This window comes from Ambystoma mexicanum, chromosome 13, assembly GCF_040938575.1.
Source record: "Ambystoma mexicanum isolate Mex_15411 chromosome 13, UKY_AmexF1_1, whole genome shotgun sequence".
NCBI lineage: Eukaryota > Metazoa > Chordata > Amphibia > Caudata > Ambystomatidae > Ambystoma > Ambystoma mexicanum.
In genome coordinates this window covers 631,893,969-631,911,870 of record NC_090938.1, presented here as the reverse complement: position 1 = coordinate 631,911,870, position 17,902 = coordinate 631,893,969, and the positions used below count along the sequence as shown (strand labels likewise).

The window sequence follows — 17,902 nt, the reverse complement described above, 5'->3', positions numbered from 1 at the left end:
TGATGAATGGTGGTCTGTGGTGTGGCACTTAGGCTAGCAGGCAGGGCTAGCAATGCTGACTTTGAGAGTGTAGGTGATGAATGGTGGTCTGTGGTGAGGTCTCTTAGGCTAGCTAGCAGGGCTAGCAATGCTGACTTCGAGCGTGGAGATGATGAATGGTGGTCTATGGTGAGGTGGCCTGCTGACTTTAAGAGGGGAGATGATGAATGGTGGTCTATGGTGAGATGGATTATGCTAGCTAGCAGGGCTAGCACTGCTGATTTGAGCGTGGAGATGATGCATGGTGGTCTATGGTGAGGTGGCTTAGGCTAGCTAGCAGGGCTAGCACTGCTGATTTGAGCGTGAAGATGATGCATGGTGGTCTATGGTGAGGTGGCTTAGGCTAGCTAGCAGGGCTAGCAATGCTGACTTTGAGAGAGGAGATGATGAATGATGGTATGTGGTGAGGCGGTTTAGGCTAGCTAGCAGGGCTAGCAATTCTGACTTTGAGAGGGGAGATGATGAATGGTGGCCTATGGTGAGGTGGCTTAGGCTAGCTAGCAGGGCTAGCAATGCTGACTTTGAGGTTGGAGATGATGAATGGTGGTCTATGGTGAGATGGCTTAGGCTAGTTAGCAGGGCTAGCAATGATTTCTTTGAGAGGGGAGATGAAGAATGGTGGTCTGTGGTGAGGCGTCTTAGGCTAGCTAGCAGGGCTAGCAATTGTGACTTTGAGAGGGGAGATGATGAATGGTGGTCTATGGTGAGGTGGCTTAGGATAGCTAGCAGGGCTAGCAATTCTGACTTTGGGGGTGGAGATGATGAATGGTGGTCTATGGTGAGATGGCCTAGGCTAGTTAGCTGGGCTAGCAATGCTTGCTTTGAGAGGGGAGGTGATGAATGGTGGTCTGTAGTGGGGTGGCTTAGGCTTGCTAGCAGGGCTAGCAATGCTGACTTCGAGAGGGTAGATGATGAATGGTGGTCTGTGGTTAGGTGGCTTACACTAGCTAGCAGGGCTAGCAATGCTGACCTTGAGAGGGGAGGTGATGAATGGTGGTCTGTGGAGAGGCACCTAGGCTACCTAGCAGGGCCAGCAATGCTGACTTTGAGAGGGGAGGTGATGAATGGTCGTCTGTGGTGAGGTGGCTTAGGCTAGCTAGCAGGGCTAGCAATGCTGACTTTGAGCGTGGAGATGATGAATGGTGGTCTATGGTGAGGTGGCCTGCTGACTTTGAGAGGGGAGATGATGAATGGTGGTCTGTAGTGGGGTGGCTAAGGCTTGCTAGCAGGGCTAGCAATGCTTACTTTGAGAGGGGAGGTGATGAATGGTGGTCTGTAGTGGGGTGGCTTAGGCTTGCTAGCAGGGCTAGCAATGCTGACTTCGAGAGGGTAGATGATGAATGGTGGTCTATGGTGAGATGGCTTAGGCTAGCTAGCAGGGCTAGCAATGCTGACTTTGAGGGTGGAGATGATGAATGGTGTTCTGTGGTGAGGCGCTTAGGCTAGCTAGCAGGGCTAGCAATGCAGACTTTGAGAGGGGGGTGATGAAAGGTGGTCTGTGGTTAGGTGGCTTACACTAGCTAGCAGAGCTAGTAATGCTGACCTTGAGAAGGGAGGTGATGAATGGTGGTCTGTGGAGAGGCACTTAGGCTACCTAGCAGGGCCAGCAATGCTGACTTTGAGAGGGGAGGAGATGAATGGTGGTCTGTGGTGAGGTGGCTTAGGCTAGCTAGCAGGCCTAGCAATGCTGACTTTGAGCGTGGAGATGATGAATGGTGGTCTATGGTGAGGTGGCCTGCTGACTTTGAGAGGGGAGATGATGAATGGTGGTCTATGGTGAGATGGCTTAGGCTAGCTAGCAGGGCTTGCAATGCTGACTTTGAGAGAGGAGATGATGAATGATGGTCTGTGGTGAGGCGGATTAGGCTAGTTAGCAGGGCTAGCAATGCTTACTTTGAGAGGGGAGAACACGAATGGTGGTCTGTGGTGAGGCAGCTTAGGCTATCTAGCAGGGCTAGTAATTGTGACTTTGAGAGGGGAGATGATGAATGGTGATCTATCATGAGGTGGCTTAGGCTAGCTAGCAGGGCTAGCCATTCTGACTTTGAGAGGGGAGATGATGAATGGTGGTCTATGGTGAGATGGTTTAGTTTAGCCATCAAGGCTAGCAATGCTGACTTTGAGGGTGGAGAGGATGAATGGTGGTCTATGGTGAGGTGCTTAGGCTAGCTAGCAGGACTAGCAATGCTTACTTTGAGAGGGGAGGTGATGAATGGTGGTCTGTAGTGGGGTGGCTTAGGCTTGGTAGCAGGCCTAGCAATGCTGACTTCGAGAGGGTAGATGATGAATGGTGGTCTATGGTGAGATGGTTTAGGCCAGCTAGCAGGACTAGCAATGCTGACTTTGAGAGGGAGATGATGAATGGTGGTCTATGGTGAGATGGCTTAGGTTAGCCATCAGGGATAGCAATGCTGACTTTGAGGGTGGAGAGGATGAATGGTGGTCTGTGGTGGGATGGCTTAGGCTAGCTAGTAGGACTAGCAATGCTGACGTTGAGGGTGGAGATGAAAGGTGGTCTTTTGTGAGGTGGCTTAGGCTAGTTAACAGGGCTAGCAATGCTTACTTTGAGAGGGGAGGTGATGAATGGTGGTCTGTAGTGGGGTGGCTTAGGCTAGCTAGCAGGGCTAGCAATGCTGACTTCGAGAGTGTAGATGATGAATGGTGGTCTATGGTGAGATGGCTTAGGCTAGCTAGCAGGGCTAGCAATGCTGACTTTGAGAGGGGAGATGATGAATGGTGGTCTATGGTGAGATGACTTAGGCTAGCTAGGAGGGCTAGCAACGCTGACTTTGAGGGCGGAGAGATGAATGGTGGTCTGTGGTGAGATGGCTTAGGCTAGCTAGTAGGACTAGCAATGCTGATGTTGAGGGTGGAGTTGAATGGTGGTCTGTGGTGAGGTGGCTTAGGCTAGCTAGTAGGACTAGCAATGCTGACGTTGAGGGTGGAGATGAAAGGTGGTCTTTTGTGAGGTGGCTTAGGCTAGTTAGCAGGGCTAGAAATGCTGACTTTGAGAGGAAAGATGATGAATGGTGGTCTATGGTGAGATGGCTTAGGCCAGCTAGCAGGGCTAGCAATGCTGACTTTGAGAGGGGAGATGATGAATGGTGGTCTATGGTGAGATGGCTTAGGTTAGCCTTCAGGGCTAGCAATGCTGACTTTGAGGGTGAAGAGGATGAATGGTGGTCTGTGGTGAGATGGCTTAGGCTAGCTAGTAGGACTAGCAATGCTGACGTTGAGGGTGGAGATGAAAGGTGGTCTTTTGTGAGGTGGCTTAGGCTAGTTAACAGGGCCTGCAATACTTACTTTGAGAGGGGAGGTGATGAATTGTGGTCTGTAGTGGGGTGGCTTAGGCTAGCTAGCAGGGCTAGCAAAGCTGACTTCGAGAGTGTAGATGATGAATGGTGGTCTATGGTGAGGTGGCTTAGGCTAGCTAGCAGGGCTAGCAATGCTGAGTTTGAGAGGGGAGATGAAGAATGGTGGTCTATGATGAGATGACTTAGGCTAGATAGGAGGGCTAGCAACGCTGACTTTGAGGGCAGAGAGGATGAATGGTGGTCTGTGGTGAGATGGCTTAGGCTAGCTAGTAGGACTAGCAATGCTGATGTTGAGGGTGGAGTTGAATGGTGGTCTGTGGTGAGGTGGCTTAGGCTAGCTAGCAGGGCTAGCAATGCTGACTTTGAGAGGGGAGATGACGAATGGTGGTCTATAGCCAGATGGCTTATGCTAGTTAGCAGGGCTAGAAATGCTGACTTTGAGAGGGGAGATGATGAATGGTGGTCAATGGTCAGATGGCTTAATCTAGTTAGCATTGCTAGCAATGCTGACTTTGAGAGGGGGAGATGATGAATGGTGGTCTATGGTGAGGTGGCTTAGGCTAGCTAGCAGGACTAGCAATGCTGACCTTGAGAGGGGAGATGATGAATGATGGTCTGTGGTGAGGCGGATTAGGCTAGCTAGCAGGGCTAGCAATTCTGACTTTCAGAGGGGAGATGATGAATGTTGGCCTATGGTGAGGTGGTTTAGGCTAGCTAGCAGGCCTAGCAATGCTGACTTTGAGGATGGAGATGATGAATGGTGGTCTATGGTGAGATGGCTTAGGCTAGTTAGCAGGGCTAGCAATGCTTATTTTGAGAGGGGAGATGACGAATGGTGGTCTGTGGTGAGGCGGCTTAGGCTAGCTAGCAATGCTAGCAATTGTGACTTTGAGAGGGGAGATGATGAATGGTGGTCTATGGTGAGGTGGCTTAGGCTAGCTAGCAGGGCTAGCAATGCTGACTTTGAGCGTGGAGATGATGAATGGTGGTCTATGGTGAGGTGGCCTGCTGACTTTGGGAGGGGAGATGATGAATGGTGGTCTATGGTGAGATGGCTTAGGCTAGCTAGCAGGGCTAGCACTGCTGATTTGAGCGTGGAGACGATGCATGGTGGTCTATGGTGAGGTGGCTTCGGCTAGCTAGCAGGGCTAGCAATGCTGACTTTGAGAGAGGAGGTGATGAATGATGGTCTGTGGTGAGGCGGATTAGTCTAGCTAGCTGGGCTAGCAATTCTGACTTTCAGAGGGGAGATGATGAATGGTGGCCTATGGTGAGGTGGCTTAGGCTAGGTAGCAGGGCTAGCAATGCTGACCCTGAGGGTGGAGGTGATGAATGGTTGTCTATGGTGAGATGGCTTAGGCTAGTTAGCAGGGCTAGCAATGCTTATTTTGAGAGGGGAGATGACGAATGGTGGTCTGTGGTGAGGCGGCTTAGGCTAGCTAGCAATGCTAGCAATTGTGACTTTGAGAGGGGAGATGATGAATGGTGGTCTATGGTGAGGTGGCTTAGGCTAGCTAGCAGGGCTAGCAATGCTGACTTTGAGAGGGGAGATGATGAAAGGTGGTCTATGGTGAGATGGCTTAGGCTTGCTAGCAGGGCTAGCACTGCTGATTTGAGCATGGAGACGATGCATGGTGGTCTATGGTGAGGTGGCTTAGGCTAGCTAGCAGGGCTAGCAATGCTGACTTTGAGAGAGGAGATGAAGAATGATGTTCTGTGGTGAGGCGGATTAGTCTAGCTAGCAGGGCTAGCAATTCTGACTTTCAGAGGGGAGATGATGAATGATGGCCTATGGTGAGGTGGCTTAGGCTAGGTAGCAGGGCTAACAATGCTGACCTTGAGGGTGGAGATGATGAATGGTGGTCTATGGTGAGATGGCTTAGGCTAGTTAGCAGGGCTAGCAATGCTTATTTTGAGAGGGGAGATGACGAATGGTGGTCTGTGGTGAGGCGGTTTAGGCTAGCTAGCAATGCTAGCTATCGTGACTTTGAGAGGGGAGATGATGAATGGTGGTCTATGGTGAGGTGGCTTAGGCTAGCTAGCAGGGCTAGCAATGCTGACTTTGAGGGTGGAGATGATGAAAGGTGGTCTATGGTGAGATGGCTTAGGCTAGTTAGCAGGGCTAGCAATGCTTACTTTGAGAGGGGAGGTCATGAATGGTGGTCTGTAGTGGGGTGGCTTAGGCTTGCTAGCAGGCCTAGCAATGCTGACTTCGAAAGGGTAGATGATGAATGGTGGTCTATGGTGAGATGGCTTAGGCCAGCTAGCAGGGCTAGCAATGCTGACTTTGAGAGGGGAGATGATGAATGGTGGTCTATGGTGAGATGGCTTAGGTTAGCCATCAGGGCTAGCAATGCTGACTTTGAAGGTGGAGAGGATGAATGGTGGTCTCTGGTGAGATGGCTTAGGCTAGCTAGTAGGACTAGCAATGCTGACGTTGAGGGAGGATATGAAAGGTGGTCTTTTGTGAGGTGGCTTATGCTAGTTAACAGGTCTAGCAATGCTTACTTTGAGAGGGGAGGTGATGAATGGTGGTCTATAGTGGGGTGGCTTAGGCTAGCTAGCAGGGCTAGCAATGCTGACTTCGAGAGTGTAGATGATGAATGGTGGTCTATGGTGAGATGGCTTAGGCTAGCTAGCAGGGCTAGCAATGCTGACTTTGAGAGGGGAGATGATGAATGATGGTCTATGGTGAGATGACTTAGGCTAGCTAGGAGGGCTAGCAATGCTGACTTTGAGGGCAGAGAGGATGAATGGTGGTCTGTGGTGAGATGGCTTAGGCTAGCTAGCAGGGCTAGCAATGCTGACTTTTAGAGGGGAGATGATGAATGGTAGTCTATAGTGAGGTGGTTTAGGCTAGCTAGCAGGGCTAGCAACGCTGACTTTGTGGGTGGAGATGATGAATGGTGGTCTATGGTGAGCCCATGCAGTATCATCAGACATTGTTTGTGCAGGCAAAAACAGTGTATTCCCAGGAGGAGTAAGGGGGTGTGACCACATAGGTTATATCAAAGTGGGCCTGGTTATTTGCATCGTCAAAAAAGGTTAAAAGTGAAATCACATTGCTAATCCCCTGAAAAGGTGCTGCCTTCCTGTGCATCATCAGAAGAACTGCTGGCACCGCATGCTGTTAATCACTAGAGATGGGTATTTATGATTGGTACAATTCTTTTTTCTGTGATATAAATCCAGGCACTAAATGATTACCATGGACCCAAGATAAAAATGCTGATCACAGGAAAAAGAAACACATATCCGCCCAGAAGGTGGAATTGAACCACTCTGTCGCTAAACAGCTACAGGTTTGAAGCCTGCACCCCAGACCACTGAGGCTCATCCGGGCAGTGGTGGAGCAGAACAACACCATATATATGTCACCTGTAAACAGTATCTCTAACTAATAGAGTGGGAAAGAAGCCTTTTGAACTGAATTAAACTGAGTTTCTGCTTCAGGTTTAGGACACCATTATTGATAACCTTAACTGTCCTGCTTTGATAGAAACAAATCAAGGAAAACGACGCCACTACTTGTATGTAAATCACTGCATGGACTTCTGGGTAACTTGGAAGGAGCTGCTGCTTCCTTGTATAATGTGGTCAAAGTACAGGCAATATGTTCTTCACATGTGGCGATGCTGGCAGCGCCTTGAAATCCCTGATGCTGATCCGTGGAATTATCTATGAACTGATTTATGTTTAGTATTAGTAGAGCACAGAGTTCACCACCAGGGTGGCCTCTTGGCACTTTGTGTGTATTGTACATAATGCATTTACAGGAATTATAACGTGTACACCTATCTGGGGAGCAGTAGAGGCTGTACAAGGGTGGGGGAGGTTGACAATCGCATGATCATTAGAGGAGGGGGAGCAGACTAGAGAAATCAGGGGAGCAGGGCTGGGGCTCCCCACTCAGTGGCAGCTATCTGCTGTTTTTGCTCGTTAAGCGCACACGCATCACGTTCTCCTCACTGTTTTTTTCAGCATTTTTAACTAGAAATGTTGAGCACAGGGTAATAATAATTTCTTATTTGTATCGCTCTTTAGCCAAAAGCGCTTTACAGAGATCAAGTTTATAAAACGATTTTTGCCCAATCGAAATTTGTGTTCATTTTATCGACCTCGGAATGATGAGAGGCGGAGCTGACCTTCCAGGGATTCACAGCAGCAGCGAGCGCTCAACCTGCTGAGCTATCTCACCAGCTGCCCAGTACATGGGGAACGGTAGTGATATTACCGCTAAAACACTAGAGGTGGTGGAAGGAAGAATGAGAGGCAAGTGGGCAATGTGAGGCAAGGCTGTGAATATACATTATCCCGTTAGATTCCACACACACCCAGCTGAGTGTCCTCGAGCCACCGCTGTGGGTGCTGCTGGGGTGGAAGGGTGAACACCTGCTGGAGATCTTCAGTAGAGTGCAGAACTGCATTGAGGAGGTGCAGGAAGTCAAATGCCCTCAGGGTAAAGGGGTTCCTTCCACTTGAGAGCAAAGCAAAGGGCCTACATCTGGAAGCCGTGCAAGGCGATACTGGAGTTTTGAGGCAATGCTGACTTTGAGAGCGGGAGATGATGAATGGCCGTCTATGGTGAGGTGGCTTAGGCTAGCTAGCAGGACTAGCAATGCTGACCTTGAGAGGGGAGGTGATGAATGGTGTTCTGTGGTGAGGCGAGGCGCTTAGGCTAGCTTGCAGGGCTAGCAATGCTGACTTTGAGAGGGGAGGTGATGAATGGTGGTCTGTGGTGAGGTGGCTTACGCTAGCTAGCAGGGCTAGCAATGTTGACCTTGAGAGGGGAGGTGATGAATGGTGGTCTGTGGTGAGGCACTTAGGCTAGCTAGCAGGGCTGGCAATGCTGATTTTGAGAGGGGAGGTGATGAATGGTGGTCTGTGGTGAGGTGGCTTAGGCTAGCTAGCAGGGCTAGCAATGCTGACTTTGAGCGTTGAGATGATGAATGGTGGTCTATGGTGAGGTGGGCTGCTGACTATGAGAGGGGAGATGATGAATGGTGGTCTATGGTGAGATGGCTTAGGCTAGCTAGCAGGGCTAGCACTGCTGATTTGAGCGTGGAGATGATGCATGGTGGTCTATGGTGAGATGGCTTAGGCTAGCTAGCACGGCTAGCACTGCTGATTTGAGCGTGGAGATGATGCATGGTGGTCTATGGTGAGGTGGCTTAGGCTAGCTAGCAGGGCTAGCAATTCTGACTTTCAGAGGGGAGATGATGAATGGTGGCCTATGGTGAGGTGGCTTAGGCTAGCTGGCAGGGCTAGCAATGCTGACTTTGAGGTTGGAGATGATGAATGGTGGTCTATGGTGAGATGGCTTAGGTTAGTTAGCAGGGCTAGCAATGCTGACTTTGAGGGTGGAGATGATGAATGGTGGTCTATGGTGAGCCCATGCAGTATCAGCAGACATTGTGCAGGCAAAAACAATGTATTCCCAGGAGGAGTAAGGGGTGTGACCACATAGGTTATATCAAAGGGGGCCTGGTTATTTGCATCGTCAAAAAGGTTAAAAGTGAAATCACATTCCTAATCCCCCGAAAAGGTGATGCCTTCCTGTGCATCATCAGAAGAACTGCTGGCACCGCATGCTGTTAATCACTAGAGATGGGTATTTATGATTGGTACAATTCTTTTTTCTGTGATATAAATCCAGGCACTAAATGATTACTATAGACTCAATAAGATAAAAAATACACATCATAGGGAACAGAGAAACATAACTGTCCAGAAGGTGGAATTGAACCACTCTGTTGCTAAACAGCTACAGGTTTGAAGCCTGCACCCCAGACCACTGAGGGTCATCCGGGCAGTGGCGAAGAGAACAGCACCATATATATGTCACCTGCAAAAAGTATCTCTCACTAATAGAGTCGGAAAGAAGCAGTTTGAACTGAATTAAACCGAGTTTCTGCTTCAGGCCAGGGGACATCCATTATTGATAACCTTAACTGTCCTGCCTTGAGAGAAAAAAAATCAAGGAAAACGACGCCACTACTTGTATGTAAATCACTGCATGGACTTCTGGGTAACTTGGAAGGAGCTGCAGCTTCCTTGTATAATGTGGTCAAAGTACAGGCAATACGTTCTTCACATGTGGCGATGCTGGCAGCGCTTTGAAATCCCTGAGCTTTTCCGTGGAATTATCTATCAACTGATTTATTTTTAGTATTAGTAGAGCGCAGAGTTCACCACCAGGGTGGCCTCTTGGCACTTTGAGTGTATTGTACATAATGCATTTACAGGAATTATAACGTGTAAACCTATCTGGGGAGCAGTAGAGGCTGTACAGGGGTGGGGGATGTTGACCATCGCATGAACATTAGAGGAGGGGGAGGAGACTGGAGAAATCAGGGGAGCAGGGCTGGGGCTCCCCATTCAGTTGCAGCTATCTGCTCGTTTTGCGCTTTAAGTGCACACGCATCACGTTCTCCTCACTGTTTTTTTCCTGCATTTTTTACTAGAAATGGTGAGCACAGTGTAATAATAATGTCTTCTTTGTGTCGCTCTTTAGCCAAAAGCGCTTTACAGAGATCAAGTTTATAAAATTATTTTTGCCCAATCGAAACTCGTGTTCATTTTATCGACCTCGGAATGATGAGAGGCGGAGCTGATCTTGCTGAGATTCACACCAGCTACCTGCAAATTGCAGCAGCGAGCACTCAACCTGCTGAGCTATTTTACGTTCTGCCCAGTACATGGGGAACGGTAGTTATATTGCCGCTAAAACACTAGAGGTGGTGGAAGGAAGAATGAGAGACGAGTGGGCAATGTGGGGCAAGGCTGTGAATATACATCATCCCGTTAGATTCCACACACACCCGGCTGAGTGTCCTCGCGCCACCGCTGTGGGTGCTGCTGGGGGTGGAAGGGTGAACACCTGCTGGGGATCTTCAGTAGAGTGCAGAGCTGCATTGAGGAGGTGCAGGAAGTCAAATGCCATCAGGGTAAAGGGGTTCCTTCCACTTGAGAACAAAGCAAAGGGCTTACATCTGGAAGTGGTGCAAGGTGATGCTGGAGTTTTGAGGGACTGCTGACTTTGAGAGGTTAGATGATGAATGGTGGTCTGTGGTGAGGTGGCTTAGGCTAGCTAGCAGGGCTAGCCATGCTGACTTTGAGAGGGGAGATGATGAATGGTGGTCTATGGTGAGGTGGCTTAGGCTAGCGAGCAGTGCTAGCAATGCTAACCTTGAGAGGGGGAGGTGATGAATGGTGTTCTGTGGTGAGGTGCTTAGACTAATTAGCAGGGCTAGCAATGCTGACAATGAGAGGGGATCTGATGAATGGTGGTCTGTGTGATAGGTGGCTTAGGCTAGTTAGCAGGACTAGCAATGCTGACTTTGAGAGGGGAGATGATGAATGGTGGTCTGTGGTCAGATGGCTTACGCTAGCTAGCAGGGCTGGCAATGCTGACTTTGAGGGTGCAGATGATGAAGGGTGGTCTATGGTGAGGTGGCTTAGGCTAGCTAGCAGGGCTAGCAATGCTGACTTTGAGATGGTAGATGATGAATAGTGGTCTATGGTGGGGCTGCTTAGGCTAGCTAGCAGGGCTAGCAATGCTAACTTTGAGAGAAGAGATGATGAATGGTGGTCTATGGCGAGGCTGCTTAGGCTTGCTAGCAGGGGTAGCAATGCTTTGGGAGGGGAGATGATGAATGGTGGTCTATGGTGAGATGGCTTAGGCTAGCTAGCAGGGCTAGCAATGCTGACTTTGAGAGGGGATCTGATGAATGGTGGTCTATGGTGAGGTGGCTTAGGCTAGCTAGCAGGGCTAGCAATGCTGACTTTGAGAGGGGAGATGATGAATGGTGGTCTACGGTGAGATGGTTTATGCTAGCTAGCAGGGCTAGCAATGCTGACTTTGAGGCTGGAGATGATGAATGGTGGTCTGTGGTGAGGTGGCTTAGGGTATCTAGCAGGGCTAGCATTGCTGACTTTGAGAGGGGAGGTGATGAATGGTGGTCTGTGGTGAGGTGGCTTAGGCTAGCTAGCAGGGCTAGCAATGCTGACTTTGAGAGGGGAGATGATGAATGGTGATCTATGGTGAGGTGGCTTAGGCTAGCTAGCAGGGCTACCAATGCTGACTTTGAGAGGGGAGATGATGAATGATGGTCTATGGTGAGATGGCTTAGTTTAGCCATCAGGGATAGCAATGCTGACTTTGAGGGTGGAGATGATGAATGGTGGTCTATGGTGAGGTGGCTTAGGCTAGCTAGCAGGACTAGCAATGCTGACCTTGAGAGGGCAGGTGGTGAATGGTGTTCTGTGGTGAGGGGCTTAGGCTATCTAGCAGGGCTAGCAATACTGACCTTGATAGGGGAGGTGATGAATGGTGGTCTGTAGTGAGGCACTTAGGCTAGCTAGCAGGGCTAGCAATGCTGACTTTGAGAGTGTAGGTGATGAATGGTGGTCTGTGGTGAGGTCTCTTAGGCTAGCTAGCAGGGCTAGCAATGCTGACTTCGAGCGTGGAGATGATGAATGGTGGTCTATGGTGAGATGGATTATGCTAGCTAGCAGGGCTAGCACTGCTGATTTGAGCGTGGAGATGATGCATGGTGGTCTATGGTGAGGTGGCTTAGGCTAGCTAGCAGGGCTAGCGCTGCTGATTTGAACGTGGAGATGATGCATGGTGGTCTATGGTGAGGTGGCTTAGGCTAGCTAGCTGGGCTAGCAATGCTGACTTTGAGAGAGGAGATGATGAATGATGTTATGTGGTGAGGCGGTTTAGGCTAGCTAGCAGGGCTAGCAATTCTGACTTTGAGAGGGGAGATGATGAATCATGGCCTATGGTGAGGTGGCTTTGGCTAGCTAGCAGGGCTACCAATGCTGACTTTGAGAGGGGAGATGATGAATGGTGGTCTATGGTGAGATGGCTTAGTTAAGCCATCAGGGCTAGCAATGCTGACTTTGAGGGTGGAGACGATGAATGGTGGTCTACGGTGAGATGGTTTATGCTAGCTAGCAGGGCTAGCAATGCTGACTTTGAGGCTGGAGATGATGAATGGTGGTCTGTGGTGAGGTGGCTTAGGGTATCTAGCAGGGCTAGCATTGCTGACTTTGAGAGGGGAGGTGATGAATGGTGGTCTGTGGTGAGGTGGCTTAGGCTAGCTAGCAGGGCTAGCAATGCTGACTTTGAGAGGGGAGATGATGAATGGTGATCTATGGTGAGGTGGCTTAGGCTAGCTAGCAGGGCTACCAATGCTGACTTTGAGAGGGGAGATGATGAATGATGGTCTATGGTGAGATGGCTTAGTTTAGCCATCAGGGATAGCAATGCTGACTTTGAGGGTGGAGACGATGAATGGTGGTCTATGGTGAGGTGGCTTAGGCTAGCTAGCAGGACTAGCAATGCTGACCTTGAGAGGGCAGGTGGTGAATGGTGTTCTGTGGTGAGGGGCTTAGGCTATCTAGCAGGGCTAGCAATACTGACCTTGATAGGGGAGGTGATGAATGGTGGTCTGTAGTGAGGCACTTAGGCTAGCTAGCAGGGCTAGCAATGCTGACTTTGAGAGTGTAGGTGATGAATGGTGGTCTGTGGTGAGGTCTCTTAGGCTAGCTAGCAGGGCTAGCAATGCTGACTTCGAGCGTGGAGATGATGAATGGTGGTCTATGGTGAGATGGATTATGCTAGCTAGCAGGGCTAGCACTGCTGATTTGAGCGTGGAGATGATGCATGGTGGTCTATGGTGAGGTGGCTTAGGCTAGCTAGCAGGGCTAGCGCTGCTGATTTGAACGTGGAGATGATGCATGGTGGTCTATGGTGAGGTGGCTTAGGCTAGCTAGCTGGGCTAGCAATGCTGACTTTGAGAGAGGAGATGATGAATGATGTTATGTGGTGAGGCGGTTTAGGCTAGCTAGCAGGGCTAGCAATTCTGACTTTGAGAGGGGAGATGATGAATCATGGCCTATGGTGAGGTGGCTTTGGCTAGCTAGCAGGGCTACCAATGCTGACTTTGAGAGGGGAGATGATGAATGGTGGTCTATGGTGAGATGGCTTAGTTAAGCCATCAGGGCTAGCAATGCTGACTTTGAGGGTGGAGACGATGAATGGTGGTCTATGGAGAGGTGGCTTAGGCTAGCTAGCAGGACTAGCAATGCTGAATTTGAGAGGGCAGGTGATGAATGGTGTTCTGTGGTGAGGGGCTTAGGCTATCTAGCAGGGCTAGCAATACTGACCTTGAGAGGGGAGGTGATGAATGGTGGTCTGTGGTGTGGCACTTAGGCTAGCTAGCAGGGCTAGCAATGCTGACTTTGAGGCTGGAGATGATGAATAGTGGTCAGTGGTGAGGTGGCTTAGGGTATCTAGCAGGGCTAGCAGTGCTGACTTTGAGGGTGGAGATGATGAATGGTGGTCTATGGTGAGATGGCTTAGGCTAGTTAGCAGGGCTAGCAATGCTGACTTTGAGGGTGGAGATGAAAGGTGGTCTTTTTGTGAGGTGGCTTAGGCTAGTTAACAGGTCTAGCACTGCTTACTTTGAGAGGGGAGGTGATGAATGGTGGTCTGTAGTGGGGTGGCTTAGGCTAGCTAGCAGGGCTAGCAATTGTGACTTTGAGAGGGGAGAGGGTGAATGGTTTTCTATGGTGAGGTGGCTTAGGATAGCTAGCAGGGCTAGCAATGCTGACTTTGAGCATGGAGATGATGAATGGTGGTCTATGGTGAGATGGCTTAGGCTAGCTAGCAGGGCTAGCACTGCTGATTTGAGCGTGGAGATGATGCATGGTGGTCTATGGTGAGTTGGCTTAGGCTAGTTAGCAGGGCTAGCAATGCTGACTTTGAGAGAGGAGATGATGAATGATGGGCTGTGGTGAGGCGGATTAGGCTAGCTAGCAGGGCTAACAATTCTGACTTTCAGAGGGGAGATGATGAATGTTGGCCTATGGTGAGGTGGCTTAGGCTAGCTAACAGGGCTAGCAATACTGACATTGAGGTTGGAGATGATGAATGGTGGTCTATGGTGAGATGGCTTAGGCTAGTTAGCAGGGCTAGCAATGCTTTCTTTGAGAGGGGAGATGATGAATGGTGGTCTGTGGTGAGATGGCTTAGGCTAGCTAGCAGGGCTAGCACTGCTGATTTGAGCGTGGAGATAATGCATGGTGGTCTATGGTGAGTTGGCTTAGGCTAGTTAGCAGGGCTAGCAATGCTGACTTTGAGAGAGGAGATGATGAATGATGGGCTGTGGTGAGGCGGATTAGGCTAGCTAGCAGGGCTAACAATTCTGACTTTCAGAGGGGAGATGATGAATGTTGGCCTATGGTGAGGTGGCTTAGGCTAGCTAGCAGGGCTAGCAATGCTGACATTGAGGTTGGAGATGATGAATGGTGGTCTATGGTGAGATGGCTTAGGCTAGTTAGCAGGGCTAGCAATGCTTTCTTTGAGAGGGGAGATGATGAATGGTGCTCTGTGGTGAGGCGGCTTAGGCTAGCTAGCAGGGCTAGCAATTGTGACTTTGAGAGGGGAGATGATGAATGGTGGTCTATGGTGAGGTGGTTTAGGATAGCTAGCAGGGCTAGCAATGCTGACTTTGAGGGTGGAGATGATGAATGGTGGTCTATGGTGAGATGGCCTAGGCTAGTTAGCAGGGCTAGCAATGCTTACTTTGAGAGGGGAGGTGATGAATGGTGGTCTATGGTGAGATGGCTTAGGCTAGCTAACAGGGCTAGCAATGCTGACTTTGAGGGTGGAGATGATGAATGATGGTCTGTGGTGAGATGGCTTAGGCTAGCTAGTAGGACTAGCAATGCTGATGTTGAGGGTGGAGTTGAATGGTGGTCTGTGGTGAGGTGGCTTAGGCTAGCTAGCAGGGCTTGCAATGCTGACTTTTAGAGGGGAGATGATGAATGGTAGTCTATAGTGAGGTGGCTTAGGCTAGCTAGCAGGGTTATCAACGCTGACTTTGAGGGTGGAGATGATGAATGGTGGTCTATGGTGAGCCCATGCAGTATCATCAGACATTGTTTGTGCAGGCAAAAACAGTGTATTCCCAGGAGGAGTAAGGGGTGTGACCACAGAGGTTATATCAAAGGGGGCCTGGTTATTTGCATTGTCAAAAAAAGTTAAAAGTGAAATCACATTGCTAATCCCCTGAAAAGGTGCTGCCTTCCTGTGCATCATCAGAAGAACTGCTGGCACTGCATGCTGTTAATCACTAGAGATGGGTATTTATGATTGGTACAATTCTTTTTTCTGTGATATAAATCCAGGCACTAAATGATTACCATGGACCCAAGATAAAAATGCTGATCACAGGAAAAAGAAACACATATCCGCCCAGAAGGTGGAATTGAACCACTCTGTCGCTAAACAGCTACAGGTTTGAAGCCTGCACCCCAGACCACTGAGGCTCATCCGGGCAGTGGTGGAGCAGAACAACACCATATATATGTCACCTGTAAACAGTATCTCTCACTAATAGAGTGAGAAAGAAGCCGTTTGAACTGAATTAAACTCAGTTTCTGCTTCAGGTTTGGGGACATCCATTATTGATAACCTTAACTGTCCTGACTTGATAGAAAAAAATCAAGGAAAACGACGCCACTACTTGTATGTAAATCACTGCATGGACTTCTGGGTAACTTGGAAGGAGCTGCAGCTTCCTTGTATGATGTGGTCAAAGTACAGGCAATACATTCTTCACATGTGGCGATGCTGGCAGTGCTTTGAAATCCCTGAGCTGATCCGTGGAATTATCTATGAACTGATTTATGTTTAGTATTAGTAGAGCGCAGAGTTCACCACCAGGGTGGCCTCTTGGCACTTTGAGTGTATTGTACATAATGCATTTGCAGGAATTATAACGTGTACACCTATCTGGGGAGCAGTAGAGGCTGTACGAGGGTGGGGGAGGTTGACAATCGCATGATCATTAGAGGAGGGGGAGCAGACTGGAGAAATCAGGGGAGCAGGGCTGGGGCTCCCCATTCAGTGGCAGCTATCTGCTGTTTTTGCTCTTTAAGTGCACACGCATCACGTTCTCCTCACTGTTTTTTTCAGCATTTTTTACTAGAAATGGTGAGCACAGGGTAATAATAATTTCTTCTTTGTGTCGCTCTTTAGCCAAAAGCGCTATCAAGTTTATAAAATGATTTTTGCCCAATCGAAATTCGTGTTCATTTTATCGAGCTCGGAATGATGAGAGGCGGAGCTGACCTTCCTGGGATTCACACCAGCTTCCTGCAAATTGCAGCAGCGAGCGCTCAACCTGCTGAACTATCTTACCAGCTGCCCAGTACATGGGGAACGGTAGTGATATTACCGCTAAAACACTAGAGGTGGTGGAAGGAAGAATGAGAGACGAGTGGGCAATGTGGGGCAAGGCTGTGAATATACATTATCCCGTTAGATTCCACACACACCCAGCTGAGTGTCCTCGAGCCACCGCTGTGGGTGTTGCTAGGGGTGGAAAGGTGAACACCTGCTGGGGATCTTCAGTAGAGTGCAGAGCTGCATTGAGGAGGTGCAGGAAGTCAAATGCCCTCAGGGTAAAGGGGTTCCTTCCACTTGAGAGCAAAGCAGAGGGCCTACATCTGGAAGCCGTGCAAGGCGATATTGGAGTTTTGAGGCAATGCTGACTTTGAGAGGGGGAGATGATGAATGGTGGTCTATGGTGAGGTGGCTTAAGCTAGCTAGCAGGACTAGCAATGCTGACCTTGAGAGGGCAGGTGATGAATGGTGTTCTGTGGTGAGGCGCTTAGGTTAGCTAGCAGGGCTAGCCATGCAGACTTTGAGAGGGGAGGTGATGAATGGTGGTCTGTGGTTAGGTGGCTTACACTAGCTAGCAGGGCTAGCAATGCTGACCTTGAGAGGGGAGGTGATGAATGGTGGTCTGTGGAGAGGCACTTAGGCTACCTAGCAGGGCCAGCAATGCTGACTTTGAGAGGGGAGGTGATGAATGGTGGTCTGTGGTGAGGTGGCTTAGGCTAGCTAGCAGGGCTAGCAATGCTGACTTTGAGCGTGGAGATGATGAATGGTGGTCTATGGTGAGATGGCTTAGGCTAGCTAGCAGGGCTAGCAATGCTGACTTTGAGAGAGGAGATGATGAATGATGGTCTGTGGTGAGGCGGATTAAGCTAGCTAGCAGGACTAGCAATTCTGACTTTGAGAGGGGAGATGATGAATGGTGGCCTATGGTGAGGTGGCTTAGGCTAGCTAGCAGGGCTAGCAATGCTGACTTTGAGGGTGGGGATGATGAATGCTGGTCTATGGTGAGATGGGTTAGGCTAGTTAGCAGGGCTAGCAATGCTTACTTTGAGAGGGGAGAACACGAATGGTGGTCTGTGGTGAGCCAGCTTAGGCTAGCTGGCAGGGCTAGTAATTGTGACTTTGAGAGGGGAGATGATGAATGGTGATCTATCGTGAGGTGGCTTAGGCTAGCTAGCAGGGCTAGCCATTCTGACTTTGATAGGGGAGATGATGAATGGTGCTCTATGGTGAGATGGCTTAGTTTCGCCATCAAGGCTAGCAATGCTGACTTTGAGGGTGGAAAGGATGAATGGTGGTCTATGGTGAGGTGGCTTAAGCTAGCTAGCAGGACTAACAATGCTGACCTTGA

At 49.6% G+C, this 17,902-nt stretch overlaps 3 non-coding genes across 3 annotated transcripts; all 3 read right to left on the bottom strand.

Annotated features, from left to right (window-relative positions):
• Positions 1–6,609: 6,609 nt before the first annotated feature.
• On the bottom strand, positions 6,610–6,696 carry TRNASTOP-UCA (transfer RNA opal suppressor (anticodon UCA)). Its single transcript has one exon. It is a non-coding gene; the product is annotated as a tRNA-Sec (tRNA).
• Positions 6,697–9,077: 2,381 nt separating this feature from the next.
• Positions 9,078–9,164, bottom strand: TRNASTOP-UCA (transfer RNA opal suppressor (anticodon UCA)). Its single transcript has one exon. It is a non-coding gene; the product is annotated as a tRNA-Sec (tRNA).
• Positions 9,165–15,618: 6,454 nt separating this feature from the next.
• Positions 15,619–15,705, bottom strand: TRNASTOP-UCA (transfer RNA opal suppressor (anticodon UCA)). Its single transcript has one exon. It is a non-coding gene; the product is annotated as a tRNA-Sec (tRNA).
• Positions 15,706–17,902: the final 2,197 nt, after the last annotated feature.